This window comes from Nyctereutes procyonoides, unplaced genomic scaffold (genome assembly GCF_905146905.1).
Source record: "Nyctereutes procyonoides isolate TBG_1078 unplaced genomic scaffold, NYPRO_anot_genome, whole genome shotgun sequence".
NCBI classification, from domain to species: Eukaryota; Metazoa; Chordata; class Mammalia; order Carnivora; family Canidae; genus Nyctereutes; species Nyctereutes procyonoides.
The window spans coordinates 41,535,118-41,559,674 of NW_026575051.1; the positions used below are offsets into that span (position 1 = coordinate 41,535,118).

Consider the following 24,557-nt stretch of genomic DNA (forward strand, 5'->3'; position numbering starts at 1 on the left):
CCGATTTAACCCATTTCTTCACCCACCTCCCCTCTAGCAACCCTCAGTTTGTTCTTTATTGTAAGAATCTGTTTCTTGGTTTGCTTTTCTCTCTCGTTTCCCCCATGTTCATTTGTTTTCTTTCTTAAATTTCACATATAAGTGAAATCATATATTTTTCTTCCTCCAACTGACCTATTTCACTTAATATAATACCCTATAACTCCATCCACATTGTTGCAAATGGCAAGATTTCATTTGATGGCTGAGCAATATTCCATATATACCACATCTTATTTATTCATTCATCAGTTGATAGACATTTGTGGTCTTTCCATGTATTGGCTATTGTTGATAAAGCTGCTATAAATGAGGTGCATATATCCCTTGGAATCAGTATTTTTGTATCCTTTGGGTAAATACCTAGTAGTGCAATTGTTGGATCATGGAAGAGTTCTCTTTTTAACTTTTTGAGGAACCTCCGTACTGTCTTCCACAGTGGCTGCAACAGTTTGTGTTCCCATCAACAGTGTAAGAAGGCTTCCCTTTTTCCAAATCCTCGCCAACATCTGTTCTCGCCTGTGTTGCTGATTTTAGCCATTCTAACCAGTGTGAGGTGATACCTCATTGTAGTTTTGATTTGTATTTCCTTGATGATAAGTGATGTTGAGTGTCTTTTCACATCTATAAGCCATCTAGATGCCTTCTTTGAAAAAATGTTTATTCATGTCTTCTGTCCATTTTTTAACTGGGATATATATATATATATATATATATATATATATATATTTTTTTTTTTTTTTTTTGAGTGTAAACATGATGGGAAAAAGAGCTACTTATTTATTTATTATTCTTTCTTTCTTTCTTTTTCTTTCTTTCTTTCTTTTCTTTTTTTTTTTTTTTGAAGGAGCTATTTAGGGCAGCCCGGGTGGCTCAGTGGTTTAGGGCTGCCTTCAGCCCGGGTGTGATCCCGGAGACCCAGGATCCAGTCTCACGTCAGGCTCCCAGCATGGAGCCTGCTTCTCCCTCTGCCTGTGTCTCTGCCTCTTTCTCTCTGTGTCTCTTATAAATAAAATCTTTTTTTTTTTTTAAAAAGGAGCTATTTAAAAGTCTCTTTTTTCCCAAGTAGGAAGAGTAGTGTATTCTCTCCCTGTTAACTCTAACCATGACAAGTAATAGATAGTAGAGGAAGGATAGACAAAACAGTTACACTCAATGTTAGTTATGTGTGAATCTTGAATTCCATGATAAAATGAACTTGCTTTTACCTGCTTTTGTACTTTCATAAGTTAATTAAGAAACATTAGGAAAACTGAGCTGTGAGTCTGGCTCAAAGCAATGTGCTAAGATATTCATGGAAAAACAGACCCTAGGTTGTGTCCTAGTTTTCACTTTGTCTTGTAGAAATGTGAGAAGTTATTGATTTTCAACCCCCAAAGGAACCTGAGCTGCCTCCATTGCATGAGGTATTATTGGAAGGATTGGATTTAAACAGTCTTCTAGTAAAGGGCCCAAGGATTGCTAATATGAAAGAAAAATTAGTGGAGTGGAGGCATGCATCATTAATTTTGCTTTCAATTTATTCATCCCATTAACCATTTAACAAGCATTCAGTGCCTACTATACATGAAGCTGTGTTTTCTGTGCTGGGGAAAAAGTCACAAACAAGAAAGTTTCTGCCCTTATGGAGCTTATCTTCTAGGAGGAGACAGTAGTGAAATCTTTCACAGTAATTATCCTAGTACTTTCTGGAGGTTCAGCAGGTCAGTGGGATTGAATTGGATTGGACCTAAAGGTGGTGTCTCTACTCTGCTATTATCTACTTAGGGGATTTCTCTGCTTCCCTCATAGACTAGAATGCACTAGATATTTTGAGGGAGGTGTACTTTGACAAAGGATATTCATTATTAGGATTTTATCCTGTAAAGCCTATCCATTTTGAAATATAAAACAAAATGCAAAGTGAATATTAGCAGGAAAAATTTAAAACCATGCTCCAGACATGCATACTCTCAGGCCCAATCCCAGATCTATTGAACTGGAATCTGCATTTTACTAATTCCCCATAATAAAGCCTTGTTTTGGAGGCACCTGAGTAGCTCAGTTTGTTAAGTTTCTGCCTTTGGCTCAGGTCATGATCTCGAGGTCCTGGGATAGAGCCCCACATCAGGTTCCCTGCTCATGAGGACTCTGCTTCTCCCTCTTTTTCTGCTCCTCCCCCTGCTGTGCTCTCTCTCACTATCTCTCAAATAAATACATAATCTTAAAAAAATGCCTTTCTTTAGTCCCGACAGTAGTTGCATGTGGAAAGACTTTTAACATGTCAGAAATACCTGTTTGATTAAGTTTAGCTTAAAAATAAACCAACCTCTGAATTGGCTCTGAATTCAAAAAAGCAACTGGGTTTTTACATTTTTTTCTCTATTTGCTGCCAAAAGGTATTGTGACTAAATTTTTTCACTTTTTGACTTATTGTTTAGTGTCCTATAAACATGGCTAATGTGTAGCAAGGCATTAATATTTTTCTCAGGTGAAAATGTCATATTCACAGGGTTTTTTTTTGTGTTTTACTCTGTTAAGATACCTAAAAAATAATCTTTAACAAAACATATAAAATAAAATTGTGTATGTGGTGTGTTGATTGGTTTAAGAGGAAGCACCTCTCTTGATAAAGCAACAAAAGCAAATAGGTTTAGATCCATATCTGATCCTAAAAAGGCATGTTACCTTCTCTGGTGTCCAGGTGAGTATTTCCAGAAATGGTTCTGGTTTTGGAGCTGTCTAGTGCTTGCCTGTGTATACAGGGGGGCTAGACAATCCTCAAGAAGGCATAAATTCAATGATTATCAAAGCTTTCACCAGCAAAATATTGTTCTAGCTATTTAGTGTCTGTGTGAGTTGAAGAAATGAAACTTCAATAAAAAGCCACATTTTTGATAAGCAGTGCAGTATCAAATTCACTAACTTCTATTTTATTCTTATATGATTTAATTGTTTTCCATCTGGAATACTTTCTCCATATATCACATAATTCTCATTCTTCAAAGTTCAATTATGGTCTCCCTCCCAACCCCAAAATCATTTCAATTTGCAGTCTTGTTCTGATCTCTTACTTCTTTAAGTCCTTTGGCACATGGGACATGACTCACATTAACATTTTATTGTCTACTGTTTCTCATCAATTGTTTCATATGTCTATCTTCTCCTCCAAACTAACTGTTAAAGTCATTTAGGATAGGATAGATGAGGTCTTAACAATATTGTATTCCTAGTGCTTCCAATGGGCTCTGAACATATATATTTTTAAAGATTTTATTTATTTATTCATGAGAGACACACAGAGAGAGGCAGAGACACAGGCAGAGGGAGAAGCAGGCTCCATGCAGGGAGCCCAACATGGGACTCGATCCTGAGACTCTGGGATCACTCCCTGAGCCAAAGGCAGATGTTCAAATGCTAAGCCACCCAGGCACCCAGGGCTCTGAACATATTAACTGCTTAGAAACAAGTTGTTGATTAAACCAATTTACCGTATTGCTTACAGAATAAAACCCAGGAGAGTTAGATTTTTCTTGGGTACATAGAAGGCTTGTTAAAACTCTGTAGGGGGTTATGGAAAATAGAAGTAAAAGATGATGATGGAAAAGAGTTGAGAGTGTTTGCAGTCAACCTTCATGAGCTTCACAGATTGGCCTAAAGCTAATTCTTGGTGCCAAATTCACTTACCCAAATTTGCCAAGGTGAAGGTTTGTGAAGGGTGGGTGAATGAGGTAACTGAAGATTAAACCAGGATCTGGAAGCATTATCTTGGCTTATGTTTCTGGCAGTAGCATACTCTCTGCTGTAGAGGTAATCACAGCACAATTATTAGAAACTGTGACAGGTCCCTAGTTTTTAGACTTAAAGGCTTAATTGATCTTCCTTTGGCCTGGGCATCTCCAAAGTTCACTTTATCTGTGTTTGGATTATGAAGAAGAAAGTTGTTGACAACCAGAAATGTCACCACTTTCTAGAACATAGTTCAAATCCCTGAAGTCTAGCTGTGTGGATTCAGCACATTCAGATGTGGTATTGGAGTTGCCTAATGCCATTTCAGCGTGGGTGCTCTATGGGCATTGTCTGACCTGGAACACCACAGGAAGCCTGCCGAAATCCTGGTTTGTGAACTCAAGGAGTTCTACTCTTTCATGTCTTTTCTTGTGTACTTGAATACACTTGTGGGTCCTGGTCCATTAGTATCCATTGGCACTAGGAATTTTTTTTTCTTTTTTCCTAGTTATCGTATAGTAGGGATAATTTTTTCCACTTCTTTAATGCATAATACTTACCCAGAAAAGCTTATAGGCTTTAATTACTTCACTTATTTCCTTTATTAGAGACCAGAAAAATGGCAAACGTATAATCTGAGGGATGGTATTTACAGTTCATTGCATACCATGCTTCATTTGCTATATCCATGCTGACGTACATGTGCTGATAGTTACTCTTGCACTCTTGCTGTGTTGTGTGCAAATGGGCACAGATGTCTTTAGCATTTTTAAGTATATTATAACAAAACATGGATTTTTCCATAATAGTTCATATATAAGATGTCACACTAAAATGACAGAAGTTGAGTGATTACTCTGTTTTTAAGGTCTTTAGTCAGTTTTGAAATCCATGGTGGCTTAATATGATCCACAAATTCACAGGTATCTTTCAGTTAGAGAATATTTGCTCAGGCAGGAGATTCTTCCTTTATTGATTCTGTAACTGCCCAAATCATTTTTATTGCCAGTACTATTAACCACATCACTTTGCTTGTCATAATACTGCATTGTCTTCTCTTCCAGACCTCTGTCTTTTCCCTTTCCACTTCTGCATCTTAACATAAGTCATCTTGGTCAATAGAAAAACCTTAATCATTCCTTTCTAAAGGTAAACTAATTGGGCAGCCCGGGTGAGCTCTGGGTGGCTCAATGGTTTAGTGCCACCTTCAGCCCAGGGCGTGATCCTGGAGACCCAGGATCGAGTCCCATGTTAGGCTCCCTGCATGGAGCCTGCTTCTCCCTCTGCCTGTGTCTCTGCCTATCTCTCTCTCTCTCTCTCTCTCTCTCTCTCTCTCTGTCTCTCATGAATAAATAAGTAAAATCTTAAAAAAAAGGCAAATTAATCATTTGAAATGAATGCCTTCCAATACTATGATAGGCATCATGAAAATAGGACAATATGCCACATTTTGTCAGTGAATGGCATTATTTGCAAACTTAGATATGAAGACTGGATATTTTCTGAATATCTTCTCTGGGTCAGGTATTTTACTAGGTGCTCTACATACATGACCTTGCTTAAACTTCAACCCAGAGTAGGTGGTCTTATCATTCTACAGATGAAAGCAAAATAGGGTTTCAGAGAGAGAGAGAAAGAGTCAATGCTTATCTCAATCACCTGGCTGATAAAAGTTGAACCTGGGATTTAAACTTAAATATGTGTAACACCATCTGGCGTCCTAGAGAGAAACAGAAAAGTAGAAAAGTCACCCTTCAACATGTCTATGATCCACTGGTGTTTTTGGACAATGATGGTTTGGGGAACTCAGGTCCTGCTTCCATGGCTTTTGTACTCAGGATACCTGTGTTTGTGAAGGAGAGGCTGAAATAGCTTTGCCCTTTCTCCAGTGGAATTTCTGGTTATAACCCAACTTAGAGAAGACAACTATTCAGTTAGACTGCAGTACATAAATACCCACCATTCGACTGTCACCTGGCTCAAGCAAGTTTTTAATGGTGCCAGTAAAATAAATTTTATTGGAACTAGAACTCTAGTAATAATCTGAGGAGACCATATCTAAAAGAGTCTATATGTTGGTGATAGCAGTAGACAGCAGGAAGGAAAGTGTAGGGTGTGGAAGTGGTGATGATTATGGTCAGGGCCCTGCTAGAAGAAGGGGGGTGCTTACTAGAGAATTATTTCTACTACTTTGTGGAAATTATTAATTTTTCATTTGCAGAGTAGAAAACAGTATTTGAGGAAAACAGTATTATCATGATGGCTGAAAAGACTCAGTAAAAAGATCAGAGACTTTTTAATCTGTTAGACTTATATATTAATTAGCCATTAATAATTGCCATTAAGAGTTTATAAGACCTGTGGAAAGCTCTTCAATTCCTTTGAAATTGAGACACTCAGTCTGTTAGGGTTGTAAATTTCTGTTAATTTTATGAGTATCTGTATAATATGTGTTCAATAAATGTTTGTTCCATTTCCTTAACAGCATAGTAGTATCATAAGCTCTTGCTTTGTTTTCTAGAGTATATTTTTTATATTGGTTTTGAGTCACCAAGTGTTTATAAAATGTCACAATTAAGTAACAAATTTATTTTCTTCCCTTGTTTTTTTTTTTTTTTTTTGTGTTAAGTTTTCCTGATGTCTCAGTGAGCAAATCCAGGTATGATATCTAAGTTCTTTAAGAAAATTAAGCTGTTTTTCTGCTGTATGCATTCTTCTTAGGAATTAGGAGTCTTCAGAACAAATTTAGCAGACTTTGCTATAGATACTACAGGCACAGGAAAACAGTTTTCTAATCCATAGGCAGGTCATTCAAATGTTTTAAACAGAATTTTAAAAATCAACATTAGTTATGGACATTAGCATTTAGTAAAACATTATTACCATGTTTAGGAGCTATTGAATTGGTATATTTTATTTAAGTTTTTTTTTTAATGAGGTATATTTTAGGGATTCACATTTAGAATTGAAACTGATTCTACGTGAATAAGAATCTCCCTGAATGGGTCATCTTCTTCCATCAAGGAAAGCTACTATGACATAGTAAAAGCAGCAGAGGGTTTTGGAATAAAAATCCTGGGCTTGAGTGACTCCCTATGAAATGGTTGAGTGCCTTTAATTTAGACATCTACCCTTCTATAAGTCTCAGTTCATTGGCTATAAAATGGTGATGATTAAAATCCCAACTGTGAGTTTAAATTAAAGAATAAAGTACTTACATAGAAAAGTTTAATATTAACATTTGTTATTATTATCACCATCCCCGAAAACAAAGTATCATGAATCTTGATGAATCAAGGAAATGGTGGGCATAAAGCTAGGCTAAAGGGGAAAAGTGAGACTTAATCCAATAATAGATTTTAAAACAAAATAAAAGTCAATTCCATCATCGTGGGTTATCTAGCTTTATTCCTAGTATGAGAACTTGACTCAGTAATAAAGCTGACTAGCACAGATGCTCACTGATGGTGACAAGAACCTTGGGGTCAAGCTGATGGGGAGGGAGGGAGGGAGATGATCAGCCTCTTCTGACCTCATCTCCTCTTCCCCTACATCCCTTTAACAAGAACATCATCAAGGATGGTGCAGAACCTTTCAGGCTGCTTGTGTGATGACAATCAGTACAAACTAGGCCCTACCTAATTACTAGGTCATGCTTGCAAAGTGAGTTCTCTCAAGTCCTTACTCTGGTTTATCTACTGTTATTCAGGAACTGGTTAGTATGATTAAGTGTTGACTACCTCTTCCAAATGTAAAGCAGACCACAGTTTTTATGGAAATCCTGCTTGGATAAAAATATAGCTCAGATAATGGATATCACTTTTACATACAACTCATAAAGATCACTTGGAAGTCTTAGTTTCCTTTGCCTGCCCACAGAGAATGTGTGCTGGGAGGATGAGTTTATAACTGTAATGACACAAGAATGTGGTGGAAGGGCTGGCATTCAGAGGTTCAACAGACTTCATCTCGTTGTCAGTGAAAATTGCTGTACAAGGACAGCTATGAGGAAGAAATTTGTCAAAGGTTTTGAAAGGGCAATCACAAACTGCCGATGAAAGTAGATGAAGCTATGAAAGAGATTTATGAAGACTGATTTAAAGTTGAATAGTGTTATGAGACACTTTTGGAATTCCACAGCATGGCTGGTGCCAGGAGAGAAGGGATGAGAAAGGGTAAAATACTGAATCCTGTTTGCCAGCAGACACATCAGGCCCTACAGCTCAGATAGCTGCAAACTCCGCTGCACTCTGGGTGTAGTGGTTGTGAGAAATGCCTGTGGTTTTCCCAGCCTGCCTTTCTCAGCAGGCTTTGAGTGCAAGTCATCTCAAAAACCGTAAGAGACCAAAAGGAAAGGGAGCAGTGAAAGCTAATAATTGAAACAAAAATAGAAATAGCAATGAATTGTTAATTGAAAAAAAGTTTTTAGTATTTTGTGAATCATCTTACCATGATATTCCTTAAGGGAAGTGGTGGTACGATTTTTTTTTAAATGTAAACACGATTTGTTTACCTCTTCATATGACCCAGAATGCAAAATTGTCATTAAGTACAAATTTGGCAGTCATCCATGAATGAATATTTACCCTCTTATAAGCCTCTTAAAATATTTTAATAAGATTTAAGAATGAAGTTGCAGGAGGAATTGCAACTGGGATATTAATCTCACAATGAGACATGACATTGTTCAACTTCTTATGAATCTGGTATCTAAGTTAGGACCTTTTTCTGACTCTTTCATTAATTCATCTATAAGAATTAGAATCTTAACATCTCATTTTATGTTTCCTGCAGCAGGTGTGCAGAATATTAATGATCAAAACCGGAAACAAAGCAACCTTTAAAACTGATGTTCTCGTTGTAACATTTGGCATCTAGGGAAACAGGAGTAAAACAATGGAAAGGGATTGGATTGTTGCAGTTTCTTGTTGGTTGTAAAAAACAAAAGTACTAAGAACTACAGGGAGGGAAATAAAGTCCATGACTTATGGTCATTTTTCTGTTAGAACTTAGCAAACCCAACTGCACATGCCATAATCAATACTGTTGCCTCCCATCCACTGTTGTTCATGGCCCATTTAGGTTTGGTTCTGACTCTTCCCTCTAAACTTTTAAGCCTTTAAAGATCCTTCCTCAGCTGCCCTGTTTCCATATACGCTATCCATCTTCACGGAACAGAATGGCTGTTAGTGCCACTTTTGTTCTCTTAATCACAAAGGAGATCACATTTCTGTTCTCCTACGCTGTTGCATCTATCTCTTCATGGCACCTGAGAGTGGAGGTGATAACTGGGATGGGCCATAATAAATTCCTTTCTGTTGTTACTCGACTTTTCTCTCTTTTGTATTTCTGAGAACAATATGCTCATTTGAATGAATTAAAAAGTTAATAAGTAATGTAATGAAGAAGTAAATTCTAGCCTCATGACTATTTTTTAAATTTATAGCTAAATTTTCTAACTGTACATTCATGTTTAAAGAAGATTGTATTCATATTAATATAAATGGAGACAAAGGCTACCAAAATTTCAGAATTTAAGGAATATTTAAAATTAACATCTGGGGCACCTGGCTGTCTCAGTCAGTGGAGCATGTGACTCTTGATCTCAGAGTGATGAGTTCAAGCCCCGCATTGGGTGAGGTGCCTACTTAAAACAAAATTAAAAAAAAATTAATGTTCAACCTCCAAAGGCTCTTTTTTGTATTAAAGTCAATTTTTTAAAACTATAACTTTTTACTCTTGTATTTCTATGTTAGGTAAAATTATATCTTCCTAAAAATCATCTAAATGATCTACTATTTTGGTGACCTTTTAAATACAGTGCTTTAAAATAATGCATACACAAGGGAAAAATTCAAAGTGCAAAATGATACACAATAAATAGTAAATCTTCCCTATCTCAGACCACCAGTGCCATAGTCTCCCTCCCCAGATAAATCCAATATTACCAGTTTTTATTATCTCTAGAAAGATATATATTTACATATCTGTGATGGACAGAATAATGTCCCTCCTGAAGATATTCACATCTTAATCTCCAAAACCCAATGATATGCTACCTTACATGGGAAAAGGGATTTTGTGGATGTGATTAATTTAAGGATTATAAGATGGGGATATTATTCTGGAATATCCAGTTCTGCTCAATAAAATCACAAAGGTACTTATTTTATAATAAGGTGATAGGAGAGTCAGAGTCAGACAACATGTGAAGATGCTATGCTGCCAGCTTTAAAGATGGTGGAAGGAGTTACGAGCCAAGAAATGCAAAGTGTCCTCTCGAAGCTAGAAAAAGTAAGAAAATGAGTTCTCTCTTAGCACATACAGAAGGAATATACCCCATCCAAAGCCTTGATTTTAGGCTAGCAAAGCCCATTTTGGTTTTCTGACCCTCAGAATGCATTTATGTTGTCTTAAGCCATTAAGTTTGGGGCAATTTGTAACCACAACACTAGAAAACTAGTAAGTCTATTTATCTATTGACAAAAGATAAACATCAGTTTTTCTATCTTTTCCACAAATAAAAACACATTATACTCACTTATGCACCTTCCACTTTATTATAGTCATACCAGCTCAAATAGATATATTCTTTCTTTTTTTTTTTTTTATTTATGATAGCCACACACACACAGAGAGAGGCAGAGACACAGGCAGAGGGAGAAGCAGGCTCCATGCACCGGGAGCCCGACGTGGGATTCGATCCCGGGTCTCCAGGATCGCGCCCTGGGCCAAAGGCAGGCGCCAAACCGCTGCGCCACCCAGGGATCCCTATATTCTTTCTTTTAAGAGCTGTGTACTATTTTGGTAATATAAGTTTGTAATATATTTTTAATAGCCAGCGCTCTGTTCTATTGATGGATAGTTAGCTTGTTTCCATTCTTTTTCTTCAACAAATAATGCTGCATTTAATATCTGCATAATATTTTTAAAAATTATTATATAACATTTTAAAGTAAGACAGAGTGGTATAACATACCCACATGTGCTTATTATATCACTTTGACAATTATTAACCATCATCAATCTTGTTTCTTCTGTAAACCATCCTAACCTTAACCATTATCTCTGGAATACTTTGAAGAAACTTTCAGACAGCATATCATTTCATCAGTAAATATTTTAGATGAAGCATAAGGAGTCTTGTTTATAAGACTTTGTATACTTTTGAGCATATGCCTAGAATGTATGTTAGAAATAAAAATGAACTCTGAAGAGAACACTATTTTCAATTTCATAAATTATTTCAACATGAGACATGCTAAATAATGCTCTATTGTCACCTCATCCACTGTACCCCAGTATGCCAAACTTATTTTGATAGATTTATCACATAATTAATATATGGATTCACAGAAAATAAGTTTAAAAGTTTCAAAGTAAACTTTATGATATATTCACCTTGGTATTTAAATCCATATAAATTTTAGGGAAACATTATTTATTAAGTTTACTAATTTAAGGATAGTTTTGTGGGTGGAGGGCAAGGCAGGAGGTAGTCACTGTATATTTTTAAAATATTTTTTCTTATAAACAGAGTTTGATTTTTCCAAAGATGGTTTCCAACAGCAGCAGGCTCAAAATCTTTTTGAAAATTCAAAAGTAGAAAAGTTTCATTGCATTTGAAACTTGTCAGAATGTTTTCCCCCAGGTTAGTATTGTGATTTTTAAAAAGTCTTATTTACCTGAATAGTAAAGGTTCTTAGAGAATATTTTTCTATGGTAAGGATTTTTCTATCCATCTGCTGAAATGAGAGTTGAAAGGTCAAGCCTGTAAATGTTATTAGAGCTTCAATGTATACTTCCCTTTCTCTACATCTTTTTCTGTTTCCAGAATTCATGAGTTTCAGGAATTGTCTTTATTTTGCATGATTGATAACTACATGTGATTGCTCTCAGATCTGAAGTATGATAGTAAAGTTCACTGGTGGGTTCTCCAGAGTCTTATCACATTTTAGAAATAAGAATTTCAAAGTAAATAATTTTATAAATAATTTTTTTAGCCAGAGGATTTCAGGATATTTCTGGCTTGGATTCAAGCAGAGGCACTAAAACCATTCAATATTCTATAGGGACTGAGGTATTATTTTTGCTTTTGTATTGACCTCATCCACATGTGAATTTCTCTGAAACAGATCCATGAAATGCACCTAAAGAAATGCCTCTGGAACACGTACAAACATATGTTTAAATTTTACTTAACTCAAAATATGGATCACACTATATTTATTTAACACATAAATGTACATACATAGCTGACTTCTTGGCATGTCATGAACATTGTTTTTAGTCATCTACATGAGCCCAGCCAAGAGTTCAGTTTTACTTGTTCTTTAAATCACACATATATGCTCACTGGATATTTTTTCTTATTTCCACATATGTGTGCATTTGGAATGAATTGTGTAGTTAAAAATTGCTTTCTTCTCTGAGTGTGTGTATACAAAGGCCACAATGACTCATATCAGAAACAACTCCTATTTATTGCTCTGTTTGGCTGCCAGATTCTCCAGAATTTACAAATTATCCTGGTCTACAGGAGGGATCTTCTGTGGTATGCATCTGTGAAAGAGCTGATTAATTTCTAGAACCTTACACCATCCACCAAGCTTTGTGATTACATAGTTCTCAGAAATTTAATTATACTTATTATAATTGCTTGGTTAACCAAATTTCTAGGGAAGGGTGAAGTTAAACGTTACCCATAGTGATTTCTGCTGTGTACTGAGTAGAGCTAGAGAGAAGTCCTATACCACCTGAGACTTCTAGGTCCCTTAAAACCCCTTCTTTCAAGAAAGTGAATATTTTTGAAAACCAAATAGAGACAACTCCTGTTAATACTAAAATAAAATCATCAGAAATAGAAAAAAATGCTTTAGATATTAAGAGGCAACAAAACTTGAATGTGTCTTAGAATTAATTAAAGGTAATTAAATGAAGTTACAAGTATTGTATCACATTTACATTTATTGAAAATAAGTTTCCTATGTAACATGTAACTCTATTAATTTGTATTATTGATTAATCAGAATCCCTGTATCCCTTAGAGATTGGTATAAGTAAGATTATAATGTAATTCACTTTGGGTCGAATTCTACAGATAAATCCATCTCTCAAAATGAATCATTTACTCATTGGTATATTGATTCAACTAGTATGTATTGAATGACTGCTGGAGACAGCTTATGTAGAAAATGGGGATATATTATTTCTAACATTCTGTCATTATCTACATTTTAAAGAAGAGGAATTTAAGCTCAGATAGATAAACTGCCGAGTCTGGGTCTCATAGCTAGGCAATAGTAGGGCTGTGTACAACCAGAGTTTTCATGACTGTCCAGTATTTTATTCATTATTCCGTAGAAACTTATAATAATCCTGCAGAGTGAAATGAGTGCTGTGCTAGAATTACAGGTCAAGTGCTTTAGAAATATGGGGAATTAATCATGTCTGAGGGAGTAGGAAAGGCCAGATAGATATTAGGCTAAAAATGTTTGACCCAGTCACTCATATATTTTGCTAAGGAGTTTGCATTTTGTTCATTAGGCCATGGGGAACCATTAACAGATTTTTAAAGAAGCATAAGGCATGATTCAAGTGTGTGTTAAGAGAAAAACCTTAACAGCAATGAGAATTAAAGACTAGAACAGTGTTTATTATCCTAGCTTTTTTGATTGCTCGTGAACCCACTATGTATTTATTGTTCATTAATTACATCACTAAAGTATTATTACAGTATTAAAATTATGTATATTGTAAAACTATACAGAATGGAAATGAAAATAAGATTCCACTCTTAATTCCTTTAAATTTTATTATTGACAGTAAAATAGTTTTGCTTCCTAATGTAAAATTGAGATAGTGATAAAATGTTACTACTACATATAATATATGAATGTTTTTATTGAGAACAATGTGATCGAATATGTTTCTTAAAAACACCTCAGCAGGGTATTATGCTGAGTGAAGTAAGTCAATTGGAGAAGGACAAACAGTGTATGTTCTCATTCATTTGGAGAATATGAATAATAGTGAAGGGGAATATAAGGGAAGGGAGAAGAAATGTGTGGGAGATATCAGAAAGGGAGACAGAACATAAAGACTTCTAACTCTGGGAAATGAACTAGGGGTGGTGGAAGGGGAGGAGGGCGGGGGGTGGGGGTGAATGGGTGACGGGCACGGAGGGGGACACTTGACGGGATGAGCACTGGGTGTTATTCTGTATGTTGGTAAATTGAACACCAATAAAAATTAATTTATAAAAAAAAAACAACAACAACAACAACAAAAAAAAAAACACCTCAGCAATCCTGTAGTCTACACTTTGAGATAGAGCTATCTGAAAGTGCTGGTCTAAGTTCAGTTTGTTTTGATGCTTTAATTCTGTTGCTGCCATAGTTGCTGCAATATTTATTCAACTTTCATGATTTTACTCTACTCAACTTTCCTAATATTATTCATTTTTAAATCCTGTCCTCCAATTATTGAAAGTTTTATATTAAAATTTGGCTAGGAAATTTATATTTTCCCTGATATCAGGCAGATGTTACAGACTAATTGGAAGTTGTAGGATTTTCAACTTTTAATAAATCAACTCTATACCCACTGAAACTGTTTGTAAAAATCCTTAATAAGTACTAAATGTATTCCCGAGCTTTTAAAATCTGTTGGTAAGAATTTTTATAGTTGCCGGTATTACCATTGGGGGAAAATTATATAACCACAGTAGATTTGATTAGTTCATCATGTTTCTATCTCAGAATGTTTAAATATATCAATGCAGTAATTTTCTTCTCTGGGCTTGGGTTTGAATTTTTAGTGCTATTTTCAACTTACTGTTTTATTTCTTTTTATTTCTTTTTCATGTGGAAATCTTTATATCACTAATCAATGATGACCAGCTTGATTAAAACTGAGTGTCATCAAAACCTTTTTGAAGCAATATACTGAAAGGATTATCACTATCAACTCCTACACATGCAGAACATCCTCTTACCTTGGGATAATTGCTGTATAAGGAAAGAGCTGGCATACTGAAGCTGCCTATGCTAGCATTGATTTACCTATTAGGAATTATAACTAATCTTTATTCAGAACTTATTTTTTTTTCCAGGCCCCATTTATACTAACCAAGACTCATAGCTTTCCTCTAGGAGAAAAGTACTAGTATTGTAAGCAGAAAGATTTAGGGATCCCCAGAAAAAGAAAAATGAGAAATAGTTTTTTTTTAATTTTAAAAAGATTTTATTTATTTGAGATATATAGAGAGAGCATAAACAAGGGGAGACATAGAGAGAGAGGGACAAGCAGACTACCTACGGAGCATGGAGCCCCGATCTCAGGACTCTGAGATCATGACCTGAGTCAAAGGCAGATGCTTAACTGACTGAGCTTCCCAGGGGCCTCAAGAAATAGTTTTCTTGACATAAGAAAAGTCATTTTAGGTCCTTGACCATTTTGTGATCTCTGCCTGGCTGGCACTACTTGCCTAAGACACATTCTTGAGTTATCTTTGCAGGTTTTACACCTTTTTGAGTTCTCAAATACCTGACCAATTGGACTCAGAAAATTGATGATATTGACCTTGGTGGCCCTTGTGACTTTGATCAACTAAGACCTGGGCTCTGTCACCTTAAGATGACTTTTGCTCCAGTTCCATGCTGAATTCCCTGTTGCACAAGCCCCTTCATGAATATGAATGCACTCTGAGCTTAAAAGTTCCCTTGTTTTTGTTCTGGGAGACATTTCTTTGGAAAATATCCCCCATGTTCCCCTTTACTTGTTGCAGATGAAAAACCATCCTTTTCCTCTTCTTTGACTTGGTTGTGTCTTTTAGCTTGAGACCCACCAATAGGTGAGCCCAGTTTCATGTAATATATATTAGCTTCCTATTTTATATGAAGAAATGTGCTATTATTTATGTTCATTAAATTTTAAGCATAAAAATAAGTATAAATTAAATATTTCTTTCAGTACTCAAAGAGAAATATTTCTTCCAATACTCAAAGATATTGACCTCCTAGCCCCTGAGGTGTATGGGCCTCACTTTGAAGACTCCTAGATGAGAGATGTGAGAGAAGGAGGTTGATCACAGGGTCATGGTACTAGGCAAGTGCAAGGCAGTGCTTGTGAATGAGAATAAGGGAAGTGGAATTATACAGAAGAAGGAGTTATAGAATTTATCACTCTTTGATGTAAATCTCAGTTAATACAGAAGAAACTATGCATAGCTATAGCACAAAAGACCTATCTCCAACAGTTCCAGAACTGGTGAAATGTAACCTTTCCAGTTCATTCTGAGCTGTGTGTTACGGTTTCATTCTTTCCCAGACCAAGTCATTAGATTTTTCAGTTTTCAGTTTGTTATTCAATGGTAACTGAGTCAGTACCTCTCTTGGCCACTCCCAGTGGTAGCAGAGGATGGCTGGGAATGGCCACCACTTTGATTCTGGTGAAATGATTTATGTGATCTTTTGAGATTCAGCAGAATGATGAGGAATGTCAGCTGTTGTGATTGTTCTGTTTCGTATATGGATCTAGTCACACACGTGGTCAGTGGTACTTGGAACACATTTTGAACCTGTAGATCAGCTGGTGCTCACATAATATCAGACAAATAATTTTCAAGTGAAAAATTGAGCCACCTCTCTGGATATTTTTTTGAGTGATGCTAAACAGCTGGATTATTTACTTTAGCTTAATAACCAATTTTTATCTTTCTTGGTTAAATCAAGAGCACAAAAAACCATACTTCTCCAGTGTTTACTTTATTGGAAACAGAACCAGTAGATATATGAATATATATGGATAAGAATAAATATATACAAATAGTCTTACATATATCTCTATATAGATAGATATAGGTTAATTATTAGGAATTGGCTCACACAATTATGGAGGCTGAGAAGTCTTACAATCTGTGGTCTGCAAACTGCAGACCCAGGAAAGCTTATAGTCTAGTGGTGTGAATTAGTCTAAGTCCAAATGTAAAAACCAGGAAAGCCAGTGGTATACATCTCAATCCCAGGGCCAGAAAAAAAAAAACACAAAAACGAATGAAATGTCTCAGCTTAATCAATGAGGCAGAAAAAAAAGGATAAATTCTTTTTTTTCCCCTTCTATTTAGACTCTCAATGGATTGGATCATGCCTACTCATAGTGGAGGGCAATCTGCTTTAAAGAATCCACTAATTCAAATGCAAACCTCATCTGGAAACACCTTCATATCAAGAGATAATGTTTAATCTGGCATCTCACAGCCAGCCAAGTTCACAATTAAAAAATTACTATCACAGATGTCCTCACAATTTCTGTCTTTGGATTTGTTAGTATTTCTGCCTAATTCTAAATAGAAAATATTTTCAATGCAAAATATCTGAAAAAAAGTTAAGAATTAAATGAATTATTAATAAATTTATCATCCAGAGAATAGCACAATTAACATTTGTTATATGTCTTTTCAGTGACCTGAGCAGAAATCAGACAACTAACTGAGCCACCCAGGTGCCCAGGACATCTGCCTTTATATTTAATTCTATTTACAGCATAAATACCCCAATATTTCTTCTTTATTTTGCATATTTATTTTTCTAGAAAGTTTAGAATCAACTCAGTACATATAAAAATATTCCATTTTGACTTTTATTGGGGTTATATTGGATAACTATAAAAAATCAATATGCAGAGAATCAACATTTTTTATGTATTGAGTGTTCTAAATAATGAACATATGTTAGTTCAATACTTATTCAAATATTTTTTACATCTTTCAGTAAAATATTACTTTCATTTTTTATAGATTCCTTAACATTAATATTTATTCCCAGGCATTTTATATTATTGTTTTATATTTTCTTTGTATTTAAATTCATGTTTTATTGTTTTTTTTTTCATAAAAAGTAATTGCTTACATATGAGAAAATTTTTTATTTTTATTTTCTGGTATCCAGCCACATAGTGAACTTTCTAATTAAGTCTAGTAAATTTTATGTTGATTGTCTGGAATTTTTTTGATAAATAATTCTATTATGTTAATAATATGATGCTTTTATTTCTTTATTTGCTAATTTCTAATAACTAATACTGCATTTCATTGTAGAAATGTAATGGTTAAATATTCTTGAATTATTTTAGCTCTTGTGACTGACTATATTGTATGCCAAATTCACAATAGAAAATGAGTTTAGGCTTTAATTACTAGAAAGAATTGTATGTTTTTAAGTTGTGTATCACAAACCAATTTCATTTATAAATAAAATACTACTTCTTAAGTGTTACAGTTGCATGTAAAGCAAGGACTCAAATCAAATGTCATTTTTTTTTTTAATACTAGGGACAGCCTGAGCCTGCTTATTTTGAATGTATGTCTCTGAGCACCAACTCACAAATCCTCTTTACTGTTTCTATCTGCATTGATTTTAAAGGTTCTGTTTTTCGGATTTTGCTGTCTTATGACTTCTTTTAATGCTAAGGCCCACCAGGAGACCTATAGTAGGAACCTATTTCGTGCCATAGTTTTCACCCCATACTAACTATGTTTATCAACCTGTACTGTTAACCTCCTATATGTACAGTTTTGAAAGTGTCTGTTTTGTAGTCTGAAGATAGAAGGATAAGTAGATCTTACTTTCTGGAATATGTGTGAGCTAAAAAGATGGCACTAAATATATTTCTGTAGTATTAATCAGATTTCTCAAGTTAGAAATAAATAAGTTTCAACTGAAAATACACATACTTTAGAATGCTGTGGAATTTAAACATACAACTGATATGATTAAGTACAAACTTATTGGAGCAAATCAGAAATTGGCTAATGGAACCTTGGAAGGGAGCATTGTTTATTCTGGCCATGATGTCTGCTTATTTATAACCCACAGGATTAGTAAGCCTTGTGAGAACCCTGTGTATGAGACGTTTACCTTTGTTTCTCTGAACCATCTGGCTTAAGAATTCAAGTAGGAAAGATTCATTCTGGTAATGACCAGGCAAACATTATGGGGACCTGATGAAGGGGCCTTCTGGAGAGATGTCAGTCTATATGCCACCTTGTCAATAGCATGAAGATGGTATTAGGAAGAATTAGGAGGAGGGTGTGTATTATTTCCCCATAGGTTTCTGATGAGTGTTTTGATGTAGCTTTGTGAGCCATAAGAAGCCTTTACATATCTTTGGCCTTTGGTGACTCTGCTGTCCGTATGGCCTGAGCTTCTTTGTTCTTTCTTCTCTTCATACTGAGGCTCATTTTGAGATGTCCATGATCCACTTTTTCATCATCTTGAGCAATTTCCACTTGCCTCCAAAACAGCAATTGTCATATTGTGGTAGTTATTTGCAAAGGTGGCTGTTTCCTCATGGCACCAGTTATTGCCAAAGGTAATGTTGGAGTTACAGTAGGGCTGCATTTAGAAATGAAGTAGACTCAAGTAGGACAGTGATGAAAAACCCTAATTTAGAAGGAAATGGTAGGCAGGCAGGCATTAAAAAGAAAGATTGATAGGAGAAGAGAAGGATATGTATTGGATGTTGAGGATAAGCCTGGGGGTGATATTATTTATCATGTTAATTTTTATCTTCCAATATGGTTTAAAGGGATAATGATATCTGAATTACCTAGTTTAGCATAGGTATCTTATTGAAAATTAAAAAAGGGGACCCCTGGGTGGCACAGCGGTTTGGCGCCTGCCTTTGGCCCAGGGCACGATCCTGGAGACCCAGGATCGAATCCCACGTCGGGCTCCTGGTGCATGGAGCCTGCTTCTCCCTCTGCCTGTCTCTGCCTCTCTCTCTCTCTCTGTGACTATCAGAAATAACTAAAATTTTTTTTAAAAAATTTAAACTTTAAAAAAAAAACAAAAAAGAAAATTAAAAAAAATAATTTACTCTGTGGTTTCTCAAATGTACCTGATGACCAAAATCATCTGCAATTAGTATAAAAGATACAAACTATCAGGTCTCTTTCCTTGAAGTTCTAGTTAGTTGCTGGTGTTAGTTGCCCAGAAATTTGTATTTTAAATAAGTGTGCTTCTGGTGAACCTGTGCATGCTAATGTTTGAGAACCAATGATATAGGCTAGAATACTAAGAAAATGAATGTTTCTTTTCTTCTTTCAGTTTTTATATTCCTTGCTTCTTTTTTATATCAATAGAACCCACGGATGAAGACACAATTATAAAGTATGTGTGACTAAATATGGCCAATGTGATATGTGTAGAGCTGACACGGACAACTTCCTGGTGGCATGGGTGCATCCCATCAATGATCATGCAGCTGAGCACCACACTCGAGGTTTGAGGGAGCAGCAAGATGGGGGAGCCCAAGTCCCTGGATTATTTCATGGACCAAAGCCCTTTCATATGAGATAGAAATACATTTCTAACAAGCTATTTCAGATCTTTGTTACATATTATCAAATTTAAGACTTAAATAATATAACATATTATAAAATAGTTTTAAAAATGTAGCCTGGTAAAAATATAAATTACTATGTGAAGAAAGAGTAATTAAAATTATATAATTTTTGGGCAGCTCCAGTGGCTCATCAGTTTAGTGCCACCTTCAGCCCAGGGCATGATCCTGGAGACACAAGATAGAGTCCCATGTTGGGCTCCCTGCACGGAGCCTGCTTATCCCTCTGCCTGTGTCTCTGCCTCTCTCTCTGTGTGTGTCTCTCATGAATGAATAAATAAAATATTAAAAAAATAAAATAATATAATTTTAATTAAAATTAAAAGTAGAAACCAGAACCCTAAATCATAAGTTATTTACATAAAGTGATTATCTCTGAGACATTCATTTGGTTCCAAGTTTCTAGGAGGCAGAAGTTAAAAGGTATATATGATTAGGTATACTTTCTCCAATATTATAAAACAAAGCTCTGCTTATTTCTTAACTCTGAAATAGCTTTTCAAATATTGCTATATATGGGGGACACTAAGATAGGCAATGGAAAGAGACCTCAGCAATTGCATTAAAGGTTTCACAGTATTGTTTCTTGGTGTGCTCTTTAAAAACAATGATCAAGGTCATTACTATCCTGGAATCAACATTGTATAAGTAATAACAAATATTTCTGATGATTTAAGTATAAAATATAGCATTATTACAGTGCTGATTTTTATACATTTATCAGAATCCTTCCTTTCTTTTCAAATGAAACTTTGGTAGAATCCCAGTATATAAAACCAAACTCCCTTGATTTATGTGAGACTAAGAGACTCTGAAATCTGCCACCTTAGCCTGCCCTTGTTCTTAAAACCTAACTGTAGAATTCAAGAATACAATGTGGAAGTCCTTGATTTACAGGAATGGGTGCCTACAGATGCTTCAGACCATATGCCATAAATATCACTTTTCTTCAGATGGACTTTGATAAGATTTGGACAGCTAACCCTTTGAGATTATATTCCTTGGCAAAACCCCATGCATTTATGTAGATTATGAATACTGGCAACAGCAAATTCCAGAAAAATTATGAAACGTTTAGACAGTCTCTGGTGTATTTTGCTAATTTTTATAGGAATATGGACTCCGGTTGCTTGGTGATTTAATTTAAAGTGATAATTCACTGGCCAGAATAGATTGGTTTAATCCTATTCTTCTAAATTAGCTTAAGAACTTGAATGTACTTATTAAAAATTTTAGACATCTGCCAGCCTGGAAAAAACAGAGGCATATACAAAAAGAAGTGCTGGAACAGTGAAAAGGAAAATGGAAAATTAATTCAGAGGATTTGGAATTGTTCTAAAGTAAAACTCATTTTTTAGATGGAAATACTTAATGGAGCTAACAAGATTTTTAGGGAGTGATTTCTTGATTGATCCCAGATTTTGGAGATCTTCATTCCAAATCTTTGTCTGAGGTAGTTTTTAAAACCATGGAAATAGAGTTGGTAGCTTAGTAACTAATACTGCTTTGGAGATTAACATTTTCAACCAGGGCACCTTTGTATTCACAAGGAATATAGAATCTACAAAAAGAAAATGCAGCTTGAAATTCAAAGCAGACATTTGGCTTGCTATATTGGGTTAATTAAGGATAAAGGGGAATGAAGACATCAATAGAATTTTGTCACTTAAGAGTTTGTTTTGTTACAGTTGAAGATAATATTGTTTCATAGGACCAAGATAAGGCTACATGAGCAGAATTTATTTAGAAGATTCTTGAATAATTATTTTGTACATGATCCTCAGAGAGTCTAATTATTCAAATTTTGAGTCGCAGTGAAGCAGAACTTGAAGACTGGTGGCTCACATGTTATTCCAGTATATAGATTTGTGTGCACGTGTGTGTGTGTGTGTGTGTGTGTGTGTGTGTACATGGAGCAGGCACATGTTTTTAAAAAAATTGACTTTGAATCCCCTTTTGGAATAGCTTATACTATCTCTTGGGCTCACCACTGGGCTCCACCATTTCTATTATCTCTTTTAAAAAATAAAATAAAAATAAAAAAGATTTTATTTGTTTATCTATGAGAGGCATAGAGAGAGAGGCAGAGACTCAGGCAGGAAGAGAAGCAGGCTCTCTGCAGGAACCTGGACACAGGACTTGATTCTGGGACTGACCCTGGGATCACAATCTGAACCAAAGGCAGATGCTCAACCTCTGAGCCACCCAGGCTTCCCTATTCTCTCTTTTTTAAAAAAGATTTTATTTATTTATTTGAGAGACAGGGAGAGGGAATCAGCAGTGGGGAGTGGTAGAGTGGGGGGGGGGAGAGAGAGAGAGAGAGAGAGAGAGAGAGAGAGAGAGAGTGTCTCCCTGTTGAGCAGGAAGCCCAATGTGGGGCTTGATCCCAAGACCCTGAGATCATGACCTGAGCCAAAGGCAGACACTTAACCTACTGAGACCCAGGTACACACACCATTTCTGTTCTCTTAACACTTCTGACTGCATTACAGTATTATTAATTATTCTGAGGCTGTTTGTAAATTTATAACCCCTCAGGTTGATTACTATCTCTGGTATCTGAAAGGAAGTGGAGTTGCTTACACTTTTTCTTTTGACTCTTCCCAGAAGTGAGTTGTCCCATTATGTGGTGGGTTTGAGGGCAGTGGTATGCCATAAAAATTCCTGACAGCCCCTTACACATATTTCTTCCCAAGTTATGATCAATGACCCTTACTTATGTTGGTAGTTTGAAATCATTCCTGGCAATACTTACACCATCAAATCTGCAACTGTTACAAATGGTGGGATGAGGAGGTGAGCTAGTTGATAAATATTCACCAAGACACCACTGGTTTGAGGGTGTACCTGGGCACTACCAAGTCTCCTCTTAGAAAGTGGTCATTGACTATTTGCTTTCAGAGTAAACATTTAGTTGATGCATTTAGCTCACCAGATATAGAAGGATGATTTTCTTCTGACAATAAATATATATTAGACTGCAAGGAATAGGAGAAATATAAGAAAAGAAGGGGGTGGAGATGCTAGAAATTAAGATCACAGGTTCTGAACCCAACTCTGACATTTTCTAACCATGTAGCCATAGGTGTTATTTAAGCCCACTAAACCTTGATTTCTGTATAAGTAATATGAGAACTAAAACAGAATGTTTCCAGCTGATTGCTTTGAGCACAGTGGCTGGCACATAGGAAACCCTCAATAAACACTAATTTTTATAATTGTATTACCTAGCAAATGTTTCGTCTGCATCATCTTATTAAATTCTGAGAGAGCACCATGATGTAGTAGAATAATTACCATATTTCAGATTAGAAAACAAAGATTTAGAGGTTAAATCACATCCATGATTGCACAAATGTTATGTGGCAGAGCTGGTTTTTATTGTTATTATCACCTAGGTCTGCTAGATTCTATAGCATGATAACCTGTTCAGGAAGCTTAAAATTTTCTGTCTTGTTAGTTATGAGACAATTGCCAGAAACAACAATGTAGGTCTAAGATTGGCTACCATAATACAGACAGAAAATTACTAGTTTTATCAATCAATTCTTCCTGCAAAGCAAACTGCCCCAAAAACATGCATTTCTATCACTTTGTAGGTGATGTTTATTCTACTGGTCTGGGACCCACTCTGAGAACTACTACACTGATGTATTTTAACTAAGGTTTGGCCAATACCTCGAAAGACAATGAATGGTGTCTTAGTCTGTTCAGGCTGCTATAAGAAAATACCAGACTGGGTGGCTCATAAATGGCATACTACTCACAGTTCTGGAGGCTAGAAGTCCAAAATCATGGTGCCAGCTTAGTTCGATGAGGGTCTTTTTCTAGGTTGCAGACTTGTTCTGTATCCTCACATGGTGGAAGGAGCTAGAGAACTCTGTGGGATCTCTTTTATAAAGAGTAGTAACCCCATTCATAAGGGCTCCACCCTCGTGACCTAATAATTTCCCAAAGGCCCGGCCTTCTAATGTCATCACATCAGGTGTTATAATTTCAACATGTGAATTTTGAGAGGACATACCATGCAGACCATTGCAAAAGAGAATGGGATAGGAATACATAGGAACACGTTGGGACATAGGTCCCAAAGCAACTTTTTGGAGAGAATAATCTAAAGAGAAGAGTAAAAAGAACCAGGAGTATTGGACACTAAAGTCGGGATAGAGATCCAAAAATCAGAAAGTAAATGAAGCCTAAGCAGGCAGGTCAATGAGCAAATAGCAGTATCTGTGGAAGCTTGCATGGGGCCAAATGGCCTCAAGAAGGTCCAGATGCAAGGGTCATGTCTCCAAACATAGGAGAGCAGAGAGCTCAGAAGCAAGGATCAGGAAAGCAATTGGAAGACACTGCAGGGCAAGATATGCTCTCATCTATGTAATAGCTGGGACCCTAAAAATCAATGA

At 35.7% G+C, this 24,557-nt stretch overlaps 1 long non-coding RNA gene across 3 annotated transcripts in view; it reads right to left on the minus strand.

Moving 5' to 3' along the window:
• The window catches only part of LOC129512296 (uncharacterized), a 105,301-nt gene extending 81,294 nt beyond the window's left edge, over positions 1-24,007 (minus strand). For all 3 annotated transcript variants that reach the window (XR_008665022.1, XR_008665021.1, XR_008665020.1), the window contains exons 1-2: positions 23,919-24,007; positions 3,706-3,820 (exon numbers count right to left, since the gene is read on the minus strand). This is a non-coding gene — a long non-coding RNA (uncharacterized LOC129512296). The remainder of the gene's footprint in view (positions 1-3,705; positions 3,821-23,918) is intronic.
• Between the last annotated feature and the right edge of the window lie 550 nt (positions 24,008-24,557).